Here is a 20906-nt window from a genome sequence, read left to right as displayed (position 1 = left end):
CTGGGGACCTGAACTGACACAGAAGGTATTCACGTACTGGTGTCAAAAACACTTGGGATGAAATAAAACTGTTCTGGAAGACACTACAAAATGGTTAACTTCATTAAACAAAGGTCATTTCACTCCAGAGTATTTAAAGAACATCTCCTACTACATAAAGAAATCCAGTGGCTTAGCAGAGGAAAAATTCTCAACAGGGTATTTGAGCTGAAAGGGGTCCTTTTAAGACAACAGAGGAAGAGATTTTGTTGAATACTTTGAAGATGAAGAACGGCTGCAGATCTCACACTTGCTCTTCAGTCTCTAATGTTTTTGACTTCAAGGGACAAAATTCTTGGATTTAAAAGGAAAATACGCTTTTGGAAAACATCGTGTTACAAAAAAGAAATCCTAAGATGTTTCCACTGCTGCTCGGGCCCAAGTGAAGAAGTCATCAGCAAGTCTCAAGTCTTGCTGCAAACCACCTAGTGAAGCTGAAGAACAAACTGAAATGATTTTCCTTCCCTTTCAAAAAGAAGTGTTATCAATGAGCAGGTACTACTTTTCTGAATCTTCTGATTGTGAGAATTTGACTTGAGAAAAAAGGAAGAAGCTGCAGTCTAATACATTCAAGATGAGTTTTATTGATCTGCCCAGACAAGTTTTGGATTTCTGCAAAGAAAAGAATATCCTGCTATCATAGGAAACAATGAACATTATGCTACAGTTTCCAACTTTTCACACATTTGAACAATCTTTTACTTATTCAATGAACATCAAGAGTAAGCTAAAAAATGGTCTCATTTCAGCTGAAAGAAAAATTTGTATGTGCTTGCTCATCCCATGTTTGACCCTGAATGGTATTTCTAAAGCAAAGAACAAGCACACAAGATAAATACAATTTTTACATTAAAAAGGTAAATTCACTGTAAGGAGGTAAATATAACTTTTAAGATTCAAAAACAACACTTTTATGTGTATGTGAGCCTATAAAAGAAGTGATTTTCTAACTGCTTGGTCTATATTTGAGCCTGATCATGTCACTGAATAAGGAAATGTTTTTTCAGTCTTGTATAAAATTGTGTCTAGGCAATATTTTTATTCATATTGCTTTGGCTTATGATTTCAGTTGCTCTACTATTCGACACTGTCAATAAATTTTCATGCTGTAAATAACATTAATTAAAATTAATTTATAACCTTTATTTAAATTAAATCTGCTAAGCCTACATTAAGAAAAATTGAGTCCCATTTTGGTTTAAGTTAGTTACATGAAATTTATTATGTTTCTTATGAGTTTGCAAAATTTATGAAATGATAAAAAGAGATTTTCTTTCTTTTTTTTTTTGGCCGAGCCACGTGGCTTGTGGGATCTTAGTTCCCCGACCAGGGACTGAACCTGGGCTCTTGGCAGTGAAAGCACACAGTCCTAACCACTGGACCACCAGGGAATTCCCTAAAAGAGATTTATTTCAAGGAAAGTAAGTTAAGCTTAATTACCAGGGGGTTGTATTTTCCCCCAAGAAAAGGTGGCTAAAATGTTTAGTCTTAAATATTGGGGCAGGAAGGGGGACTGCTCTTGCACGTACCATATCTCATTTGGATCTCAAATAGTAAGAATTTGTGGTAAGGCCTATGTGGTCAAGGTTAAGAAGGTAAAGTTAAAAAAAGAAAAAACTGGAGTTTCCTCTATCTGCTCCATTAACTTGTATTGGAGCTGACATCCTTTGTGGGAAGGCAGAACCACACAAAAAGAAGAGGCTAATAAATTTGCCAGTATAAACATGTCCACAGAGAAAAAAAAGCATTCTGTACTCAAAAGAGCACTGACAATTATCAATGAATCATTATACCTACAACTTCTGATCAAGCGAATATACCATGAGCTGTAGATATAATAATTTTTATGTAGGTTTCTCAAGATCAGAAAATTATTTTAAGTGTTTTCCCAGTGTAAGAGTGAGAAAGGTTGAAAGTGAAAATCAGTAATGGGACAAACTGAAATTATGTTTACTTAATAGGAAGCAGTGGGAGTAACATAGCATCCCTTCTGTGATATTCCTGTCAACAATGCCTAACCTAACGAGGAAACACAAGACAAACCCAAATTAAGGGTCCCAGTTCAAAATGACTGGCCTGTAATCTTCAAAAGTGTTAAAGGAATGAAAATAAAAGATCAAGGGACTGTTCTGGATACATGATAATAAATGCAACCCATGATTTCGAATGGAATCTTGTCCTTATACGAGATATTATCTGAACAACAATGGGGTCTGAGGAATAGACAATCTAATATACCAGTGCCAATGTCCTGATTTTAATGGTTATATTGTGATTATGCAGAAGAATGTCCTTGTTTATAAGAAATGCATACTCAAGTGTTTGGGAGTGATGGTGCATCATTTTGGCAACTTATCAAATGGTTCTGGGGCAAAATAAGTTCTTAGCACTGTACTTGGAACTTTTCTGAAATAAGGGGGTAAAAGGAGAAATCTGGATGTCATTCTGGTTCCTATCATTTGTTACAAACTACCCTTGCCTGTCCCCACACTTCTGTCACCCACTCACATCATCACTAAGTTCTCCTAAGTCCACTACAACCAGTCCCACTTTTCTAGTACTGTTTAATAAGCGCATGCCATCTGCCTCTTGCCCAAACTACTTGAATAACATCCCTAGTAATCTCCCTATCTTTTGTCTCCTGCCCCTCTCATCTACCCTCTATACTGCTGCCAGAACAGGAAATGTCAACAACTCAGTGGGAGCTTTTAAACTTTTTACATGCTGAACCCTTTGCTCAAATGAGAGCAAAATATTAAAAAGGTGAAGAGAGAGCTTGTGAGAGCAGGGGAGAAGAGAGAATTAGCAACCCTCCAGTGACTCTGCAAAACTTCTGAAAACTACCATTCTGTAGGATAAATCTAAAATCCTAAGCACAGTACTTAAGACATACCCAATCTGGTCTCACCTGTCTCACCTCTATCCATCTTCAGTACACACTGCTTTGTCTTTATATTCAATCACTTTTCTCATAGACTGTAAACAAAAAAGCTTAGTGATTATAGATTTTTAAAACAAAAATGTAAGTGTCCATCTTAAGTTGTTACCAGATATTTCTATTTCTTTGTGGTAGTTCAAGAAGTCTACTGAACTGAAGTCTACTGAAAAAAACCTTATGACTGAGCAAACAGAACCTTCCTAGAAGTCTTTTAGGTAGAGTGGTGCTGTCATCATGGCTTGGAGCAAGAGGGGTGTCAGGTTTGGATATGAAAGCTGAAATCTGGGTAAGTAAGGTAAATAATCACAGAATTCAGTCATGTAGTAATTCAGTCGTTCACCATTCAAACATTAAATAGGTCAAAAAATGGGTGAAAGACAAACAGTTGACTAAAAGAAGATATAAAGGGTTGATAAACACATGAAAAGGTGCTCAATAACATCAGCCATCAAGGAAATGCAAATTAAAACCACAGTGCAGAAGAACTTCTCATCCACAAGAATTACTAAAATTAAAAGAGACCAAACACCACCATATGTTGCTGAAAACAGGAAACAACTGAAACTCTCATATTTGGCTACTGGACTATAAAATGGTACCACCACTGTAGAAAACCACTTGGCAGTTTCTTACAAACACACACTTATGCTGTGAGCTAGCATATACACTCCTAGGTACCTACCCAAGAGAAATGTCCATAAAAAAGGCTGGTACAAGAAGGTTTAGAGCAGCTTTATTCAGAAGAGCCAAAACTGGAAACAACTCAAATATTCATCAACAGAAGAATGGATAAATTGAATTGTATTCATGTGATGGAATAGTACACAGAAATAAAAAAGAATGCACTTCTGATACATGCAACAACATGGATGGCAAAAACAGTACACTGAATGAAAGAAGTCAGACACAAAAAAGCAACATTATGTGATTCTGTTTATATGATGTTTGCAAATACACAGAACTAATCTACAGTGAGAGTAATCAGAACAGTAGTTGCCTAAGTGTGGACTGAATGGAATGGAGCATGAGAGAAATTTGGGGGGGGGTGGTGACAGAAATATTCTGTATATTGACTGAGGTGTTGGTTATGGTTACATAAGTGCATACATTGGTCAAAACTCATCTGTACCTTTCACTTTACATAAAAGCACCTCAATTAAAAACATGTAATTAACTGAAGACAATGCAAAAACTTCTCTGCCTTCCTTGACTCTCCCATCGTGCTGAAGACTGTTACATGCTGAAGAAGGCTTAGGTCTTCTTTGCTCTGGGCCCATAGATGAAGAGTCAGCAACACATGGTTCACTGTGAAACATTCTGTAGCAAGCAGACAGAATTTGGAATGAAGAATACAATAGGGACACATAAGCAACCGTACTTAGAAGAAGCAACATCTGAAGCCACTACCTAAAGAGCCAGTGATCACAGGACCAAAGAAAGCCAGAATCTGCTTAATTTCAGAAATAACTCAGCGTCTTTAAGGAAAGTCTCAATACCATCACAATGAGCAACTACTGACTTGAACAAATCCTGGAACTCTGGCCTCTACTCTGCCTCACTATCATTTTACAAGGTTTTGCACTTCAGAAAAAGCACACCACTGTAATATAGAAAATGTATTGTCTATAGAAAACCAGTGAGTCTGTTTTTTAAATAGGGTTCCTATCTTGGTGAGCATAATTTTAGCTTGGCAACTATAGTAAACCACAAGCGGAAAAAAATGTCGTCTTATTATTTGCTTTTTAAATTTAGGAATCCTATTCTCATTTGCCATTGCTTGATCCCCCCCATGCCTGGATCGCTAGGAAGTGTCAGTCAGTATGTGTGCAATTAGAACTCAGGTAACTCCTGCCTAGATTTCTTTTCTTGCTCTCTGAGGCAAAACAATGACCTCATTTAGATGAATATGCCAGAAAATCACTGTTCACATGTAGACTCTCAGAAACAATCACTCCATCTTCCTCTTCAAATTCTTGGCAGGAAGGTTGAGTGGACTTATTGGGGGAAGATAGTGCGTGACTGCCTGCACTGCACACAATGTGCCTTCAGAAAATGTGTATTTGAACTGAAAAAGAGAAAAGACTTAAACTCTAACATGCGCCAGGCACTGGGGATACAATGCTGACCAAAGACATAAACGCTGCATCCAAAAAATAGAGTGCAATCACTATAAAGATATTATTTTTAAAAAATTATGAGACAAACATCTACCCTAGTTAGACCTTTGTAAGATATATGGACAAAAAAAACTTCTAAAAGTTACATAATTATAGTAGAAACCAGGTAAAATAAGCTTCATTCTAGCCCAGTTTCATCAGTGCCCACCAATGTCTACAGTAACTGAAAAAGAAAAAAAAAAAAGGTAAAAACCATCACCACCACTAAGAAAATAACAAAACATGTAAAATACTAATTCTAATACCAAGAAACAATTATAATCCACTCAAAACTATTCTTTCTTTTTAGTAAAGACTACGAGCTATTATTTTTTAAATAGTAAGAAATATGATCTTCTTACAAAGACGTTTTCTATTTATGTAGAAATAAAGCAACACTGTCATAATGATTAAATCAGTAAACTAGATCCCTTATGTAATGATCTGTTATTTTTCAGACAAGAAATTTTTAAAATTTTTCAGGTTATAGAACAGTATTTCTGGACAAACCTAACAAGGCAGTAGTTGTACAACACTCTCAAACTTCCAAACACCCTCAATTTCAGTACAAACAATGCTGTGTTGTACACTCAATCTAAAACTAAGAGGAAGCATTGTGGGTTGGTCACAACTTGAATTCCTTATCACAATGAGGACGGCCTAAGGATTTTACCACTAAACTCAGCCATTCAAATAACTGGAAAGACAATAACGGTGGTCGCTGCTCTCCAAAACTACTGATTTTCAGATTTGTTTGAAGGAATATTTCTGAGAACTTCCAAGTTTCTGGATAGGATTCCTTCATTCTGAAGTTACTCCTCTCCCCTAGACAAAAGTAGAAGGTTAAGTCAAAAGAATAATAATAATAATAATTAATTGAAAGCCATAAAATAGGCCTTTGTTTTTCTACTGCAGCAATTCGATTCCTCCGGATATAGAGACCAAAATATTAGTAGGGAATCTTATAGGTTAAGAAGCCTGTTTTTATATTCAAATTAGTAAAGATACTTCCAATGCATTAATGTAATCAACAAACATTTACAGAGTGTCCACTAGGGACCAACACGATGCTAGGTACAGCACATTCATTTAATCTACAACCCTGAGATCATTACTTCCATTTTACAAAACAGGAAACAGCCTCGGATTAAGGTCACTTGCCCAAAGATTTACAGTTAGTAAGATTTAGTAACATGTTTGAAACTCAGATATGTCTGAGCCATGGTTTATGTTCATGCCATTAGACCAACCTGTCTTCCAACATGGCATAATAAAAATCTTGAAGCACCAAGAAAAACAATGGGCACAGGTGACAGTAACATGACACCACTACAACTATCTCTTTCATATAAAAGCCCCTTAAGATAGGGCCCACTCTGCTTTCTCAGACCCCTAAACATCACCTTTCTCCCAATCAGAGTCAGGGACAGTGGGTTGGGGATCCATTTGGTCAAAGCCAAATTGATAGGGAAACAGCTGCATAAAATTGAGGTTATAAATCCCAGTGGTTAAGAGCCCATGTTCAGTAGTAGACGACAATACAGATTCTAGTTCTACCACTACCTAGCTATGTAAACTTGGATATATCACTCAACACCTTTAAATCTCAGTTACCTCATCTGCAAAAGGAGATTTAAAATGGCACCTCTATATCACAGGATTATTGTGAGGATTAGAGAGATAATACATGTAAAATGTTTAAACATGTGTCTGACACATAGTACTTAATATGTTATTAGCTATTAAACAACCTTCTGTTACCAATTTTAAAAACACTTTAAAATAGGTTACTCAGGGACTTTCCTGGTGGGCGCAGTGGTTAAGACTCCGCGCTCCCAATGCAGGGGGCCCAGTTTCAATCCCTGGTCAGGGAACTAGATCCCACATGCATGCCACAACTAAGATCTCACAGGCCACAACTAAGGAGCCCACGTGCTGCAACTAAGACCCAGCACAACCAAATAAATAAATAAATATTTTAAAATATATATTTAAAATAGGTTACCTCATCATGAGTTAAATATGACACAGAAGAAAGGAGATTAGCAGTCATTAAAGACATCTAATTCAAACCTTAACTCAATTTGGGTACTACTTACAAGGTCAGAGTAACTACCTTCCAAACCCAAATATACCAAATATTCATTGGGAGTGTGTGGAGAAAAGAGAACTACTGTACACTACGGGTGGGAATGCAAACTTGTATAGCCACTATGGAAAACAGTATAGATGTTCCTCAAAAGGTTAGAAATAGAAGTACCATATGATCCAGCAACCCCGCTTCTGGGTATATATCCAAAGGAAATGGAAACAGGATATTGAAGAGATATCTGCATTCCCATGATCACTGCAGCATTATTCACCATAGCTAAGATATGGAATCAACCTATCTTTCCCCTTTTCTTTCCCCCTGGTAACCACTAGTGTGTTCTCTACATCTGTGAGTCTGTTTCTGCTTTGTTATATTCATTCATTTTTTTAGATTCCACATATAATTGATAACATACAGTATTTGTCTTTCTCTGTCTTATTTCACTAAGCATAATACCCTCTAGGCCCATCTGTGATGTTGCAAATGGCAGAATTTCATTCCTTTTTATGGCTGAGTAATATTCCATTGTATATATGTGTATGTATATACACCTTCTTTATCCACTCATCTGTTTATAGACACTTAGGTTGCTTCCATATCTTGGCAGTTGTAAATAATGCTGCTATGAATATTGGGGTGCATGTATCTGTTCGAATTAGTGTTTTTGTTTTTTTCGGATATATACCCAGGAGTGGAACTGCTGGGTCATATGGTAGTTCCACCTTTAGTTTTTTGAGGAACCTCCATACTATTTCCATAGTGGCTGCACCAGTTTACATTCCCACCAACAGTGTACTAGGGTTCCCTTTTCTACACGTCCTTGCCAACGTTTCATTATTCACAGACTTTTGATGATGGCCATTCTGACATATGTGAGCTGATATTTCACTGTGGTTTTGATTTGCATTTCTGATGATTAACGATGTTGAGCATTTTTTATGTCTGTTGGCCATCTGTATGTCTTCTTTGGAAAAATGTCTATTCAGATCTTCTGCCCATTTTCTAATCAGATTTTTTTTATATTGATGGATATACATTCTTATAACTACCACACAGCTCAATACTTAGAAGTCTGCCAACTATCCCAGAAGTGCCTCCATGTGCCCTGACTCAATCATAGCCCCTTCCCTTCCTTTAAGTAACTCCTTTCCTCTAAGTTGCTCTTGCAGAAATCACTTCCTTTTGTTTATGATTCTCTCACTGAAGTATGTGTCCCTAGATACTGTTTTTCAATCTTGACCATTTAAAAAAAAACAGTTGATGTTTCTTTTAAGTCTATTTCAATCTACAGATTTATTTTCTATACCTTTCTTAAAATTTATCTGTTTGATCTGTTTTTCATAGTCTGGATTTGACTAATTGCATACACGTGATACAGTTCAACACATTTATCCGTCCTTTGTATTTCCTCATTCAAACTGGCAGCTGGATCCAGAGGCTTTATTAGGCTTGGTTTGGTCCCTCTGTCACAGCGTGGTGAGTTATTTCATTAGGAGTCACCTAGCGTCTGGTGTCCTTCCTTTCATGATGTTAGCAGCTGTTGATATTCGGTGTCTCCATCCATTAATTTATTGGAGGCTGCAAAATGTTAGTATTATAACTAACATAGTTATAATAATTGAATCACATAGTGATTCAATATTTTTATACATTATACTCCATTTAAAGTTGTTATAAAATAATGGTTACATTTCTCTATGCTATACAATGTATCATTGTTATTTATTTTATACATAGTAGTAGGGATAGGAGATTAAGAGATACAAACTACTATTAAAACATAATCATACAGACACTCTTTTGAGGTGTATGTGCTACCTCTCTTTCCTACCATTTTAAACAAAGTTTAATCAAGAAATTACAATGAATTACCAAGTATGTGATAGGAAATGAAGCAGATACATGACACATAAAAACCAACAATCTTGCCCTAAGATAGCCTGAAACCTAGCTGGAGATACAAGTAAGTACTACTTTGTATTATCAATAACTTGGTTTTCTGTTATGTTCTGGATATGTAATAGAAGTTCCAAGGAGGAAGAAATCTTATGTGGCCAGAAACATGACACAGCTCTGCACATGAAAGACACTCGATAAATACTAAAGGAAGAACAAATGAACAAAAAGAATTGGTGAAGTTGTACATATACAGAGAATTAAGTAGGGTCCTCAACAACTAGCAACACAAAATTTGCTCCTCACCGAAAAAGAGCCCTAAAATCTGAATACACACCTGAAATATTTCATAGATTCTAAAAGGCACATTTTTTCATATCTCAGCTTCTCTGAAATTGATGGCATGCCATAGTTTAAATACGCAGCATTTTTCCTTTTCTAATAGTTAAAATAATTGTGTACCTCAAGCTTCGTAGATTTGATCAAATATATCAATTGATTCTAATATTGTATGTTAACATGATTTCAAAATTAATCACTTACTACATGCAAATTTGGATATGTAATTATAATTTTTATTATGAGTAACAGTTCAAAAATTTAATGAAAGCCAGACATGGTGCAATGTCAAATCCTATGAGTTCTGATTCTTAAAATTTCAAAACATAAAAGAACATAATAACAACCACTACAAACTCATATAACACATCCTCCATAAAATCTACAGCATGCGTATTCTCTAACATTACTGCAAATGGTATTGTGAGGTAAATAACTGCAGGTAATGTAAACAAATCTCAGTTACAGAAATATAGGGAGATATTCCTTCTTTTTTATACTAAAAGGTAGCAAGCTTGGGAAAAGAAAATAATCTTTGTTGCTGTATTTTTATCTATAAATAGAAGAATAAAATAATGACCATATTAAAGAATAGAAATTTTACTGAAAAACAAATAGAAAGGGGTTAATTTCATATTAACCAAATTAATTTCATATTTATTTATAAATTACTCCAAAGGAAAACTTGTATGATCAACATAATGCATTAGTATAAAATAAGTAAACTGGTATATTTTATTTTGACTGGGGGAAGATGCCATGTTTTTTAAAAAAGTAAACAATGAATTTGCCAATGCCTGTCTATTATCGTGTAACTAGGGAAACAGTTTACAGTCTACTGGAAAAGTGCAAACAGGCATGAATAAAACTGCTGACACAACCTTAAGTACAGCATCCTTCACTTCAAAGCAGCACTAGTCTAATTAGAATAGGAACTTACATAAAGTAAAGAGCTTCCCTACCAATCTTTTACCATTATCAGCATCAATATCTGAATAGAAAAGAATACGAATTAGTGAGACGTTAATCAACTAAGGGAAGAATAAACCTTAAATCAGTAGGAGAATCTCCATGTATGTATGCACCCAAATGTATGTGTATGTGTACATACAGGAATCAGGATAGAATAGAAATTAAGATAGGAATTATAGTAGTCAGTGAATCTGACTTTTGCTACATGCCCCTTTGCTTGCCGAGGGGTAACCTTGGGCAAGTCACTTAATCTTTGCAGTCTCAAATTTCAGCATTAGAAAAGGAAGTAACATTTGTTATCTGCTATATGCCAATCACTGTGCTAGATGTTTTATGTACATTCTGTCTTAATCTTCAAAAGAATCCTACCAGATAATTAGTATTATCCTCACCCAACCAAAACTCAGTCACCTAAATTTGATTCATTCCGACAAATCAGCCTAACTCCAAAGCGCCTCTCCTTTACTACATGGTAATATATAAATATAAACATGAATGTGCGCAAATATAGTTCAATACATGAATGATGACGAAGCAATGGGACAACTAGAGACTACTATTTTTCTACAAAACACGTTTCTGTAGTGAGAATTAGGTCATTCATTCATCATTAAGGGATGAGGTCAGAATAATGTAAAAGTCACATTGGCCCAGAAAAAATATTCTCCAGCATAGTAATGTTTTAAAGCCATCAGGGACAAGCTTCCTCACAGAGAGAGCCTTAGCAATATATGATGACCTTAAGGAAAAAAAAACTAAAAATTTTGTAGAAGAGGCCAAGCAGAGGCTGGTTAATGGTCAAGAACTGCTAGGATTTCCACAATGTTAAACTATCTGGCCAAGCCGCGAGTACAGACAAATAAGCCATGAAAATACCTTTCCCATGTTTCCTTTTTCTTAAGAAAAGGGGGTTGGGGGTAGGGAGGACTACTAAAGGAGGCTACATCCTGGATCAGAATATTTAATTTGGACAATTTATCTTAAACAGAACTGAATGCCCTCATGGACCTACATTTCAAAGGAGAAGACTAACTGATGTTGGGTGCAAATGTTTAGCTATATTAATATTTTTATTAGAACTGTTATCAGTAAGGCAACTTGTTTTGCCTTATTATAAAGGTCAAATCTAAGACCTAGTATGTAAAGAAGGCATGAAAAACCTAGGCATGTAAAGAAGAAATATTTTAAATTATCTATAATCTCATCATCCAGAGATAATCACTTTATAAATTTGTTGTATTTGCTTCCAGTCTCCCTCACTACAATGTGCAACTAATACATATTTTCAAAATTGATGTCATGGTAGGTTAAACTCCATGAAAATGTCGATATTAAACCACTAGACCTACAAAAATGGCAATTTCATACGGTTCAACCTAATACCCTATGCACTACATGTGTATGGACATATAAAATTTGGTATGCATATGAATCACCTGAGTGGACTGTTTAAAAATGAAAATCCCTGGACCCAATTCTAGTGATTCTGTCAGTGGGTTCTGATGTGTATTTGTGCATTCAACTACCATCCTGAATGATACAGATATAAGTGATCTCTGAACCACACTTTGAGAAACATTACTGCAAACACAGTACAAATGCTTTAAATGAATAATTATTACAACAATGAAAAGTATATTCCAAAAAGCTGAGTTAGAGGGGAATATATCACTTTCTTCTCATTCAAGACACAAAAATTAAGTAATCATATAATGTCTTCAGACAAAAACTTGGCTTCATCTCTGCAGTCACTGCTTAATTGAAAGTGCAAATACTTTAAAAGTATATTAAAGCACAGTATTTTACCACAATTAAAAAATATTTTTTTAAGTATAAGTTTTAATATTGGCTCTGCTATTTCCTAGCTGTGTGATTTAAGGTAAGTTATGTAACCTCTCAGAGCCTCAGTTTCCTCATTTTTAAAAATGACAGTAAGAACACCTATCTCATAAATGGCATAATTAATATAGAAGTGCTTAGGATAGCATCTGGTCCAAGTTAAGGGTCCAATAAATCTTTGTTATAATTATTATGACACGATCATCATGGTGAATGCACCTAATTCAATCAACCCACAAACGACTTTGCCCAGGCAAAAAAGAGGACTGTGTTCAGCTTATCTGATAGGCCCTATATGGAAAAAGCAGTAGCAACATAAAGGCTGCCTTTAAAAAAAAATACTGACTAAAAAATATGCCAGGTGTGGAAACAAACTCTTTAACAACATTATCTTTGTTAGAGAGCATAGGAAAAAATGGCAGCTCCAGAATTTAATCCCAAATTTGTTCTTTTATTTATTATCTAGAATAATTATCCTATTTAGAGAATATTGGATATCAAAAAGATAAGTGTTGTTAAGCAAAAACATGTGCCTCTCCACCCTCCAGCCCCAAAACATGAAAAATGAAAGGAGACATTTCAATATCATCTAGAACCTGGTTCTTTAAGAAATTTCATCCTTCCTCCTAACTTTAACATGCTTCCAGGTCAAGTATTACCATGCCTCACAGTGGTAAGAGTCAACTCATTTCTTTTTAATGGACATTTTAGAAGCATGCTTAAGGAACCCTGAAAATGTTCATATACAAATTGATCAAGGTCATCAAGTACAACATATTAGTGGCAGAGTGTGAATATATCCAGGTCTTTTAATGCTTGATCTAGAGCTCTTAAGAAAAAGCAGTTCCACTAGGGCTAGGACTTCACAGTGTTGAATTACAGGTCACAGTATCTCCTATCTTTTATAACTAATCTTTTTAAAAAGTAGTCAACACTTCTGATATTCACTTCCTTTCCTCCTATCTGCCCGCCCCACTGCAAAAAAGCTTTCACCAATCCAGTGAAACTTACTAGTAATTTATTGGTAATCCACCACTTAACATTTCAATATATATGAAATTTCAACACATCCTTGACCAAATCTCTTATGGTATTAACATCCTTATGTTCATGTTATCAGTGTTCATAGAGGGGTTTTTTTGGGGGGTGTGGGTGGGTGGGGGGTTAATAAACTTGTTACCAATTGAATAATAAAAGATTACAAATACTAGTGTTTAAATTATATTAGTCTTCCGTAATTAAAGTTTTAAGTATCTGAATTTAGGATAAAGTATAGAATGATATTGGAAATGTCTGCATCTTTCAAGAAACACAAAGGCCTCAAATACTACGGGCAAGTATTTAAGTATATCACAAAGAGAAGCTGTCTTCACTTGGAGGTTTGACTATCATATACAATGGCAATCTTATGCCCAATTGCTTCTATAGCAAATTATTAACATTAATTAATGTAAATGTTTTAGATGTGGTTGAAAGAAATAGCACCTCTATTGTGGCAAGAAAATGAATATGATTTAAGAATGTAAATTAGGGAAGGACAGAGAATTCAATATTTTTATGTATCAGGCTGTGTACAAAACACTTCACATGTTAGATAGTTAGAGAGGTAAAGGAGTTGGTGAGGAATGTAGAGAGGGGAGATAATTTTCTTTCCTAGCAGAACTTCAAAGTGGGCAAACTCTTGGGCACCTGAGTCTGATGGTCCTTTACATAACATTAGTTCTATTCTGTTTTAAGCTTTGGTCTTATACTTCTATATTTATAATCAATTATTTGTTTAAAATGCATAAAGGAAAGATGAAAGCAAAGATTATTAAAATATAATCACTGAAAATTCATAATCTTGGATACTAAATTTTTAATATCCAATTTTTAAATTTTTAAATTGCTATACCCTTAAACACTACTTTAAAATAGCTACTATGTTTTCATCAACATTCCTTAGAATTGGTTCAACTCAGAGTTCCTAAATGTTGTTATATCTATGAGACCACTAAGAAAGCAAAAGACCAAAAAAGGATACAAAACAACTCTTAATACAACTCCTCACTAGTACAAGAATTTACCATAATCCCATTATCATAATTATAGCTAGATGAAATTGATGAAATTTACAAATGTGAGAAATATTCTGTTTCATTTAGATGACATAGGATAGTTAACATAAATTGTTATATTTTAGAGATGTGCTCTCATGATCAATACCAAAGTATGTTGATACACATGTTGATGCTAAACTAGGAGCAGGGAGCAGAGATTATATTCAAGACTACCAGTACCAATGAACTTTTTACGAACTGATGGATGAAATAACACATAATCTCTAAAATTTCATGGGGGCATTCAATTACCTGTAAAATTACTGAGGTTACCCATAACTTACAGCAAAGAAAACAAAAAAGAGAAACTTACTATTCTAATTTTAAAAATACATGCTGCTGCTTTAAGTGGCCAGCAGCCTCACAGCAACTCGGGGCTGCAATCACAACATCCATTAGAGTCCTCCACAGCTCAGAGCAGGCAAGCAAGTGGTTGTCAGTGCAGCTAGTAAATCACCTGATCCTATTACAAAATCAATTACTGCAGTGCATTTCCATTGCTACACAATCTGATGATGACAAAATGATACTGGATAGCTACTGCAAGGTCAAGAAAACTGCTCAGAACATCTTTAATTGATCTTTTATTTTTAATCATTTGGTCTTAGTTATAATGCATCCATTTTAATTGTATATTTTTATTTGAAATAAATCTATGTAGTTACCTTTGGTTGCCTGGGACACTCGATGGATAATCTCTGCAACTGGTCTGATGTATGGCTACCAGGGAACAGGTCGGAGCAGCAGGTCGAACGGCTCAACCTCTTCATTAAAGAAGAAATAACGCTGCAGCCACAGCCACACATTGACTTGCTCATTTAACTTAAAAAATCAGAGAATTTAACTTAAAAAATCAGAACTGGTAATGTCCCATGTATACTCAAAATTGGCTAACTGCCTCATTCTGCAGCTCTCTGGCTGAAAGAAACACTGTTAAAAAAGAATAAAACAACAGCTTCCCTACAGAAGATACCAGCCACAAACTCACTGCCAAGAAAAACTCGATATTAAAAGCAGAAGTCTCCTGGCTACTCTTTAGAAAGAAGGTAGGGTGCTTTAATATTTTAAACTGTTTTATATTAAAGCCCAAGTACTGAATAAAGGAGCAAACTCAAGATAATATACCCCCAAATTATACTAACCACTCTTTCTGTCCTCCATCAGTTTAGATCTGCTTGCCTACTCCTCCGGCTCAGCCTATCCAACCTGTTCCCTCTGTAAATGCACACTGTCTCAACAACCAACAGGAATGAGCCCCACCCCTCCCTGTCCCCATACACTCTGTTCAAGAACCGCTCAATATCTGGAAAAGAACTGCTGCTGCATTGCTTTGAGAAACAACAGGGAGCAAATTACTGGACGGATTCTTTAACTTACCAATCAGAACTGCTGACCCTTTATGACTCTACGATTCAAGAAGCCAGCCAAACTCTCACAGTAAGAATAATCAACTGATTTTACTTCTTTATTACAGATTAATTTATAGGATTGTTTTCAATCTTGTTATTCAATCTAAAATACAAAAACATAGGCATAACTATTTTTTTAAACAAAATTTAGACAGTAGCTAGTAAAAATCTTTGAGTATTGCTGGAAGAGGGCAGGACGGTGGTTGATAGGCAAAGTAAAAACTTCCTTCTGAATACTGTACTTAAACTTGAGAAATATGGAGCAATAAATTTCTATAGCAAGTGTTGATAATGACAGAATAACTAAGAAAGAGAATCCAAGGAGACCCCTGCTATCATAAATGTAAGAAGAGTTTAAAATGAGAAGGAAAGGGCATGTGACTACATAGATAGGTATTGACAATAAGTGAAAAGCCACCAAAAACCTGGTTGTTTTGATACTGAATCTTCTCCTACCTGGTTACCTGCATCTCATTAAAAAGATTCAAAAACCACAAACCACCCTGAAAACATAAACAACAGTATTAATTATGTTAGCCATACTCTAGTATCTTTTGCCAATAATGTATAAAGATATATATATGTATGTATACCATGTAATTATAATCCACAGGACAAGAGAGGGTCACATTAATACAAATACTTTATAGTCTTCCCAAATAATCAGACTTCAAACAACTGTAACTTAATGAACATTCATAGATCCACGATTATCAGTCTGTTAACAGCACTGTTTTTGAGGAAGATAGTCTAAAAACTAAAAGAAATACCTTGTATTAAAATGTATATTTTAAAAACTTCCTGTTTTCTGTGGCATTGAAAGGCTCTTTATTTGTGTATATCTCATGTTCAATTTCTTCTTTGGTTTATATCTAAAAAGAACCAGTATTGCCTCTTCCTTCACCTTGCGCTGCCCTTTTGATATTCATGTTAAACTTAAATCAATTTCCAGAATATCTAAAAACAGGCATGCACTTCACATTGCATTTTTAAAAATCCGCTTGTAGATAAAGGCTACGGAAACAAACAAGCAAAATAATGCAGTAACCTTTTACTCGCCTGCTGGAGGTACTGTCTGCTGCATAGAATTTTAAATCCTCATCTGCAGATGCAATTGAGCTGGTATTGCCAAGAACTCTGCTTTTCCTGTGCTGCTGCTACCCAGCTATTCATCGAAAGAGCAAATTACCATGGAAAATGTGAAGTACTGTAAGTTTAAGTTTCTTACATGATTTAACAAAAGAACTTCTAAAATCTAGCTATAGCTTGCTCCATCACATTTTCAGAGGCTTGTCAGACACGCTGGAGAAAAAGATCTTATTGCTGCTAATGCACTCCTCCTAGCAAATGTGCGAGATTGGGAAGCTTAGAGAGGTAATGAAAAAATTAGTACATCATCCGAACGTAAGGACAATGTACTGAGCATTAAAACCTCATGCAATTTATATTGTCAACAAATATATAGCATGCCCATAATAATATGAGGTTTTTATTTGCTTTATAATTAACACAGCCTTTAAATAAATCATTGTGTCTAATATTACAGACAAGCATCAATAACAATCCTCACCAAATGCTGTTAGTGAAAGTAAGTTATTTTACTAGCTACTCAGCATCAATGTTGTTTCTAAACAAAACCATGAAATAAAAGATGCAAAAGTATAGATTACTACTTGTGAAATAACTTGATGTGTAGTGCTTCATTTCCCTCATTCCCCATCAATACCCTCTGGATCTTCCACTAGTTATAACTAAAATCGAATGTAAGCAATAAGTGCTATTTTCATTACTTATTATTTTTCCTTCCGTGTCAGCTAATTTAACGTACTATTGATTTTTAGGTTGCATACAGATGGAGGCAGAAGGCAAGTCAACAAAGAAACAGCTTTAAAAACTCTCAGAAAACGAAACATAACATATTTAGGGAAAAAAAACAGTTAACAGTTATCTTTGTATGGCTAGAGTTATATTCACCAAGAGGTGGAAACAACAGTAATATTTGCTCACTAATGACATTAAGCATCATGATTATTTTTTAATAAATTAACTGCATTTTAAAGTTGTGCTTTCCCCCTTAATTACAAGTAACTCTGAATACCAAAAACTTGCTTTAAAAATTTTAACCATCTATTACTATTGAATAAATTTCTACTTCTCTAAGAAATAAGGTGACCAGTTCTATTACATGGTAGTCTAAAACATGTGAAATCTACAAACACAACCCTGCAGGTCAGGGCATCCTTCCTCAATGCCCAAATGTACTGATATATACATAAGCAAGCACAAGCTAACTTCAATAGTTCCCCTAAAGTAGAGCATATGCAACAGAAACACTCAGTTGACACTATTATATATTTAAAACTTGTCTTTCATTTTAAAGACTTTAAGATATTGCCACATACAGTTTCCCAGTGAGAAATTATTCCAGCAGTTCTCAAAATATGGACTTGGGGGTGGTCTCTGAGACCCTGACATAAAGTCTATGAGATCAAAATTATTTTCATAATACTAAGATGTTAGCTGTGTTTTTCACTCTCAATCTCTCATAAGTATACAATGAAGTTTTCCTCAGACAACATGGTTTGTTATATCTTAACAAACTGAATGTAGAAGCAGATAAGAGAATCCAACTATCTTTCATTAAGCCAGACTTTAAATACATTTGTAGAAACGTAAGACAATGTCATCTTTCTTATTGACTTTTTTTGTTTGGGGAAAATAAGGCTAATTCCCCCAAAATATATTAATTGTGTGAACATATAATTACCAGTTATTTTTAAGTGAATTTAAAAGAATGAATACAGTACTTTTTAAACTTCTCAGTTTTACTTTCTAATAGGTTAAATACTGAGAAATATAACTCAAATAAATCAAATGTCTTTGGGGTCCTAAATAATTTCTAAGAGTATAATAGGGTCCTGAAACACAAAAAAGTTGACACTGACTAGAAATTTTTGCTCACATTTTTCCTTCAGTCAAGGCTTACAGCTTGGGGTTATAAAAATGACTTCAGCAATTTTAAAAGCAGTGATTCTAAAAACATTCGTTTTAAAATATCAAATATAAAAAGTTTCTGAATTTTCACTGATGTCATTTTAATACTCAACCTGGTCACCTTAATTATTGAGTACAATTATTATCAGCTGTGTCTCACAGTGATGCTAAAAACTAAAATCTATTTTTTAAAAGTAGTAGATAACTGATAATTATGTTCATAAGCAAGACATTAAAATCTAGCTTGTAAACACATATACAGTGAAAAAGAGAAAAGCAGTTGTTAGGAAAAGGAGAAATGTGAGATTACATATATTCTAACATAAAAATAAACCATAAGAACAGTTTCTAAAATTCATCTTGTCTGTACAAAATTACTAGTTTTAAATCATTTTTTTCCCCTGAGAAGAAACACATAGCCTTCAAATAAGAGTCAGCCCTCCATATAGGCAGATGTGGAACCCACGGATACGGAGAGCCAACTGCACTACACCATTTACATGAGAGACTTCAGCATCGGCGAACTCTGGTGTCTGGGGGGGGTCCTGGAAACAACCTCCCACAGACACCAAGGGATGGCTGTACACCTCAAGATGTGATAAACAGATGACTGGGGGGAGGAGAAACGTTAAAGACTACATGAAAGACAACTAGAGAAATTACAGTAAGACAACAATTACTTTATAGCAACTCCTATTGCTGAGAATATGTTGAATATTTGATATATTATGACTTCATAGTCTAACACGGGATAGACGGCTTCTGATCACCTTAAATTTTAATGTACTAGGCCACGTTTTCCCCTGTAAGTTCCACATGGTTAATTGTCAAAGGGGTTCTCCTTAGTTCTGTCTTTGGCCAAACCCCATGTCCTCAGTATTCAAGAGCTTTAGTTCCCATTCGTTCATTCATTCAACTATTTACTAAGCACCAACCATGTGCTAGGCAGGGATAGGTAATGAAGAAGTTGCAATGCACAAAACAGATAAAAATCCCTCCTACCTTCATTAAACTTATATTCCAGGAGAAGACACACAACAACAAAACAAATATTTACTATAGGAGATGGTGATAAATCATAAGGAGAAAAAAAAGAAGAACGAAATGGCCGGGAAAAGCCTCATTTTTCTTATTAGAAATATAAATAATACTTTTAAAGATTTAGGAATATGATTCAAGATATTATCGATATTTCTATATTTGTCTTTTATTGTTTTTGTTTTTAAGGTATTTTTAAAGTAAATCCCAGATATCATGCCACTCCCTTCCCCCACCCACACACATATCTTTAATTTTGCCATTGCCTTATATAATAACAAAATCACTATTATCACACTTATCAAATTAAGCTTCCAAGGTATTAACTAATACCAGTCAATACTCAAATTTCTAAGACTGCCTCAAGAATGTCTATTTTAGATAATGTGATCTAAACAGAATCCAAAAAGAACTACTCTTGGTATGTGATTCTTGTTTCTCACATCTCTTTCACTTGAGAGCAACTCCTCTGCCCCTCTTTTTCATGCCACTGACTTGCAGAAACCACTTTAGTTTTCTTATATCCTGAAACTGTATGCTTCTTCACTATGTCATTTACCCTGTACCCCAATCTTTCCTATTTCCCACAAATAATTTTTGATAATGACTATTCCAAATTCCAAATTTAACAGAAATACTAGAGATTTGAGGTGGCAGACACAGGAGTCCTTCTAACTCCAGAAAATCGAACAGCAATTTAAGGCTATTGGTAATTTTCAAACACTTGCTGAAATTAATTTGAAACATTTAACATGGTGCAATAGCTCGGACAAGACAGAAGAGGGAACTATAATATTTAGGAATTCCACATTTAAATAGCACTAACTTTAGTTTCAAATTTAAACACTGAGTTTCAAACGTGGCAATGGTTGAAAATGTAGTAATGATTACTGCTTTATATATCCTCCCTCCAAAAACAAAACCAACAAAAACCCTAGAATACAGAAGAAAAAGATTTGCAAGAACAGGGTAAAGACTGAATGCACAGATATTTATAAGTTGTATCATACTAATAAATAATAACCATTAACAAAAGCTATCATTTAAAATTATTTTACCAAACAATACACTTCTACTTTCTAAATATTTATCTTC

At 34.8% G+C, this 20906-nt stretch overlaps 1 protein-coding gene across 25 annotated transcripts in view; it reads right to left on the bottom strand.

Annotated features, from left to right (window-relative positions):
* FBXW7 (F-box and WD repeat domain containing 7) overlaps positions 1-20906 on the bottom strand; it is a 204475-nt gene that overhangs the window by 102719 nt on the left and 80850 nt on the right. For 8 of the 25 annotated variants that reach the window (XM_089912343.1, XM_089912346.1, XM_089912351.1 and 5 more), the window contains one exon: positions 2948-20906. This exon is cut by the window's right edge. The exons of 8 other annotated variants lie outside the window; for them this stretch is intronic. The gene's annotated coding sequence lies outside the window, so the exon portion shown is untranslated. The remainder of the gene's footprint in view (positions 1-2947) is intronic. 9 more of the 25 variants (XM_089912355.1, XM_089912354.1, XM_089912360.1 and 6 more) reach the window with 7 other exon arrangements.

The sequence above is a fragment of the Delphinapterus leucas genome, chromosome 5 (assembly GCF_059928025.1).
Source record: "Delphinapterus leucas isolate spDelLeu-1000000601 "Yukka" chromosome 5, BTC_Dleu_Yukka2, whole genome shotgun sequence".
Lineage (NCBI taxonomy): Eukaryota > Metazoa > Chordata > Mammalia > Artiodactyla > Monodontidae > Delphinapterus > Delphinapterus leucas.
The sequence above is the reverse complement of the archived record's forward strand: the minus strand, read 5'-3'. Positions and strand labels throughout refer to the sequence as shown.